The sequence below is a fragment of the Chrysochloris asiatica genome, unplaced genomic scaffold (assembly GCF_000296735.1).
Source record: "Chrysochloris asiatica unplaced genomic scaffold, ChrAsi1.0 scaffold00104, whole genome shotgun sequence".
Classification (NCBI taxonomy): Eukaryota; Metazoa; Chordata; class Mammalia; order Afrosoricida; family Chrysochloridae; genus Chrysochloris; species Chrysochloris asiatica.
Window position 1 is genome coordinate 4382772 of NW_006408622.1, and position 6058 is coordinate 4388829.

Sequence of the window (6058 nt, forward strand, 5' to 3'; positions counted from 1 at the left end):
ATAGGGTTTCTGAGGGTGTAAATCTTTATGGGAGTAGATAGCCTCATCTTTCTCCCGCGGAGCAGCTGGTAGTTTCGAACCGCTGACCTTAAGGTTCGCAGCCCGATTCGTAACCAAAAGATCTCTTTAAAGAGTTAAAGTTCAAAGTTGTCATTTTGGGGATTAAAGTGTTCCTGACCCACATCATTTTATTTTCAGTCACCTCGCATTGCATGTGAAAATTGAACAATGAATAAGGAAGATTGAAACATTGGAAATACGGTGTTGATGAAGCATATAGACAGTACCATGGACTGTCAGAAGAATGAACAAATTTGACTTGAAAGAAGAACAGCCAGAATGGTCCTGAGAGGCTATGATGATGAGATCTTGTCTCTTTTATTTGGACATTTTATTGTTGTTGTCATCAAGTGCCCTTGAGTCAGTTCCAACCAATAGTGACCCTGTGTAGAGTTTCTGAGGAGCAGTTGGTGAGCTTGAATTCCCTGTTTTATGGTTCAGACCAACTTTGCAATCCAGCACATTAACCTACAGCACCGCGTCAGGACTCCATGTTGTTAGGATGGATGACTCACTGGAGAAGGGCATCGTGCTTGGTAAAGTGGTGGGTCAGTGAAAAAGAGGACACTCTGCAACAAGATGGATTAACAATTGTGGTCACAACAATGGCCTCAAACATAACAAAAGTTTTGAAGGTGGCGTAGGATCAGGAAGTATTTTGTTCTGTTCTGCTTCTGGGTGATATGAATTGTAACTGACTCATTGGCACCTAACAACACCAGCCACAATACCAACTTTTGGGTCAAGGAATGACCCACTCTCCAGAAAGTCATGGGTCTAGAAGATGAAATCATATATGGAGAAAAGTTCATGTGTCCATGCCATTACATCATTAAGACATAATGCCCCAGGTTTGTAGGCAGATCAGTCTGGCTAGCTAAGTTCCAGGTGCTTACTCCCTTGAAATGTAGAGGGTAGACAGGATTTTATCTCAGTTCTCAACCTTAAGATGTTTTCATCAGGGTCAGTAAGTGCATTGTTGTTGTCAAGTGCCACAGAATCGGTTCCAACTCATAGTGATCCTCTATAGGGTTTCTGAGGAGTGACTGGTGAATTTGAACCACTGACCTTGCAGTTCAAACTGACCTTTTGGTCCAGTGAATTATCCCACAGTGCCACACCAGGACTCCAGTAAGTGCATTTGGAAAGAGTAAAGTTCAGGAGATTCAAAGATCATCAACTACACGTTTTAAGGCTCCCCAAAAGACTGACATCACTAGTGCCATTCATTGTAAATATGGGAGCTTTTCACAACCACCCTCAGCTTATATACTTTTCTATATGGTCTTATTGTTATGGTTTATTAGAGGGAAAGGATACAGAATGGAATCAGCCACATAAAGAATCCCAGAAGGCAGGATCCAGGAGAGCTCCAGGAGCAAGTTTCCAGTTTGCCTGTCTTAGCAGAGTACTGGTGTGGCACTGTGGGTTGATGCACTGGACTTCAAGGTTGGTTTGAACCACAAGGTCGGTGATTCAAGCTCTCCAGCTAATTCTCAGAAACCTTATAAAGGCTCGCTATGTGTTGGACCTGACTTGACGGCACTAAACAACAACAACAACAACAAGCAGGGTCCTTCAGTCAGTGCTAACTTTTACCAGTATTGATATACAACAATAAGCCTGGGGTACTGTTAACCAGGAAGACCACTGGAGTCTACTATTGTTGTTGTTGTTAGGTGCCATCAAGTCAATACCGACTCATAGCGACCCTATGCACAGCGGAACGAAACACTGTCCGATCCTGGGCCAACCTCACCACTGTTGCCACACTTGAGTCCATCGATGCTGCCACTTGGCCAAGTCATCTCATTGGGGTTCTTCCTCTTTCCTCTGACCCTCCACCTTACCAACATGATACCCTTTTCTAGTGACTGGTCCCTCCTGACAGTATGTCCAAATAATGAGAGATGAAGCCTGGCCAGCCTGGCCTCCAAGGAGCGCTCTGGCTGCTCTTCTTCCAAAACAGACCTATTGGTTCTTTTGGCAGCCCATGGCACTTTCAATATTATCCTCCAACACCATTACTCAAAAGCATCAATTCTTCTATGGTCTTCCTTATTCACTGTCCAGCTTTTGCATGCATATAAGGTTATTGAAAATACCAAGGCTTGGGTCAGGCGCACCTTAAGATTTCCTCAAACTGACATCTTTGCTCTTCAACACTTTAAAAAGGTCTTGTGCAGCAGATTTGCCCAATGCAATACATTGTTTGATTTCTTGACTGCTGCTTCCATGAGTGTTGATAGTTGATCCAAGAAGAATGAAGTCCTTGACAACTTCTATCTTTTCTCCGTTGATAAAAATGTTGTTTACTGGTCCAGTGGTGAGGATTTTTGTTTTCTTGACATTGAGATGAGATTCATACTGAAGGCTGTGCTCTATGAACTTCATCAGTAAATGTTTTAAGTCCACCTCACTTTCAGCAAGCAAGGTTGTATCATCTGCATATCGTAGGTTGTTAATGAGTCTTCCTCCAATCCTGATGCCACGTTTTGCTTCATAGAATCCAGCTTTTCAAATTATTTTCTCAGCATACAGGTTGAATAAGTATGGTGGAATAATACAACCTTGTCGCACACCTTTCTTAATTTTAAACCATTCAGTGTTCCCATGTTCTTTTCAAACAACTGCTTCTTGGTCCAGGTACAGATTCCTTATGAGCACAATTAAGTGTTCTGGAATACTCCTATTTCACAATGTTGTGCATAGCTTGTCATGATCCACACAATTGAAAGCCTTTGCATAGTCCATAAAGCACAGGTAAACATCTTTCTGATATTCTCTGCTTTCAGATAAGTCTATTATTAGGGTTTGGTCATAATGACATGGTAGATTATCCAAATGGATATTCTTACTCTCCAGCCCCTCCAAAGGTCTAGTTGATTCTGGGTGGGCCAAAGCCCCCACCTAATGTAACATAATTAGCATTGACTCCCTGGTATTGAAGTCCTGTTGTAGCACTGTAGGATAAGCACTGGACTGTTAACCATAAGGTTGGTGGTTCAAACCTACCAGCCTCTCCTTGGAAACCTTATACAGGGTCATTATGACACAAAACCAAATCAATGTACCTAACAACACCTGGCATTCTGCAAGTTTCCCAGGTAACAAAAAGTATTCTTACCAAGTAGTTCAACTACTGGATTTTGATGTAATAACCTAAAATGTCTAGAAGCCATGGTGAAAGGCTAAACCTTTCCTTGGTCAGAGTTAATCCTTACTGCACTTAAAGTCCATCAAGCCAGTTACTGAAAAATATAGACAGACAAGTTGTTTTACATTATTTATTTGATACTGTTTTCTTCTTATGATCCTTTGACATTATTTATACTCATGTTGGGTAGTGTGGATAATTATTCTTCAGAAAGAATAATACAAATACAGTTGGCAGGGGTTTTTTTTGTTTTGTTTTGTTTTTTAATTGCTAACACATGTTGTGACGAGAGTGTGGAAAATGGGCCCTCCATTGAACTGCTGGTGGAAGACTGAACTGATGGAAATGTCAAGGTTACCAGAGAATTGGTTTCTTGTCTTCAAAATCTACAAAATTACTGACTCAGACAACTTATATTCTGCACACTGATGCGTATAACGAAAACAAATTAAAAGTAACATCATTATTTGCCGAAAATTATTTAGACAAATTATAAAACATGTATGTAAAACAGTACCCAGTTTTTAAAAAATTGCATTGTAGAAGAATATCTAATGACCCAGGCAGATAGTACAGTATGCAATAGAAAGAAAAACATTACAAATGGATAGTAGAGAATGATCAATTTGTGTTTTTCTGTATTTGTATATTGAAAGGTAGTTTTACGAAGTACTCTGGGAAGTGAAGAGTTTTTAAACAGCTTTTTTTTGAGATTTATGTACTGTACAATTAACGCACTTGAAGTGTAAAATTCAATGTTTTTAGTACATTCACAGACTTGTGCAACTATTACATAATATAATTTTAGAACCTTTTCCTAACTTCTCAACAAAACCATGTGCTCATCAACAGTCACTCCTCATTCTGCCCTTCTGTAATCCATGACAACCATTTAATGCACTTTCTGCCCCTATGAATTTGCCTATTCTACACATTTTATATAAGTGGAATCATACACGGTTTTATGATTGATTTCTTTTACCTAGCATACTGTTTCAAGGTTTACCCATGTGGTAGCATGTATCTATTGCAGTCATGGGGCTTTACATGCCTAATGTTTTCACATTTCATATTCTACGCTGATCCAAGATAGTTCAGCTAACCAAGGAAGCAAAAGGGTCAAGAGGGCAGGAGCTATTTATACACTGAAAGCCTTGAAGTCATTTCTAAGGCATACGAACCTAGGTGGATATGAGCCCATTGTAAAGAAAATCTGCAACCCCCAAATCAATGGTTCTAAGAAGTAAGACTTGGTGATACATATATTTTTCTTCCCCAAAAGCCAACTTTGAGAAATGTACAAGTCATCTATTAGGGAACTGATTCAAGGTAGCACAAGTGGGGGCAAATGCAATGACACAAGGAAGGAAGGAAGGAAGGAAGGCGTAAGATATTTAAAAGATGCTATGATGGACAGCTGAGAATCTTTGGAAGACTGTAAAACATACCTCATATTATCATGCTGAGAAACAAGAAAGTTGGAGTGAGCATCTTATAACCTGACTTTAGTTGAGATATGTAGGGCATAGATGGCCCAATATATCTGACTTGATATGGAGGACTTGTAGTCAGAAAAACCCTACTTGGAGAGTTGCAGGTGCTGACATTAGAAAGTGCTATTCATATTTGGGAACTGTAAGTGCTGAGGAGATATGGGGGAACCACCATCTGCTAAGGGAGTAAACTACTCCTATTTATGTATCCTTTCTGAGTCTTCTTAACCACCAACTTTAAAAAAAAACACCTTAACAATTTCAACAATTTATATTAGCACACTTTTCAACAAAATATGACCCTTCAGGGAGACAAACAACTTTTTATCCAGTTCTTGTTGCCCCTTCCTCAACCCTCTGTATTTTACATGCGCTTGGGAATACAATAGGGGTTCCAGACAATTTTATAGAATCGGCTAAGGGGATGCAATGTTTTCTTATCACTTTGTAATTGGCAAATGTGTGTCTGTGTCCTTTGAGTAATAATGGCAAAGGTTTTAATTGAGCCAAGTCCAAGCACTGTGTGCTTGCAATTGGGTTGGGACAAGAGACAAGTGGGAGCACAGTGCTTTCTTAATACTGAAGAAATGACACAGTTTTGTGGTGTTGTAACAGTATCAACTTGACTGGGCCAGGATTCACAGTAGTTTGGTAATTGGCATGTGGTAAGATCTAATGCAAGGAGCTCTGGTAGCATAGTGGTTACGAATCGGGCTGCGAACCTTAAGGTCAGCAGTTCAAAACTACCAGCTGTTCTGTGAGAGAAAGATGAGGCTTTCTGCTCCCGTAAAGATTTACAGCCTAGAAAACCCTGTGCAGGATTGCTATGTGTCGGTTCCGACTCCATGGCACATAACCACTACCACCACCAAGATCTAATGCAGTGTAGTTAACTCTGTGATGACTATGAACTGTATTTAACTCTATGATGATTTACTAGGAGTAGGCATAGTTAACTCTGTGATAATTAGCTATGAGCTGGCATAGTTAACTCTATGATGACTGACTCTGAACAGTTAATTAATTGAAAGGATGTTTCCTTGAGGATGTGGCCTGCTTCCAAGAAAATGGCTACTCAGACAAAGCTTCCTTACTTTCCACTGGGTCTGCAGCTTGCATCTGACTTACCCTCCAACGTCCAGTTCGTTAGACTTGAGCCAGTGGCCTGCCTCTCGGATCTGCTTACATGCCAGCCTGCCCATCTTGGTTCATCTGACCTGGACTTGGGACTCTCCTACCTCTACAAGTGTGAGCCATTTCCCTGACATAAACCTCTCTCTCTTTCTATATATATGTTGTTATTGTAGTTAAGTGCTGTTTAGTCGGTTCCAACTCATAGAGTGTCTGG

General features: G+C 40.4%; 1 pseudogene; it reads right to left on the bottom strand.

The window, feature by feature from the left end:
• LOC102840982 overlaps positions 1-5912 on the bottom strand; it is a 162165-nt pseudogene extending 156253 nt beyond the window's left edge.
• Between the last annotated feature and the right edge of the window lie 146 nt (positions 5913-6058).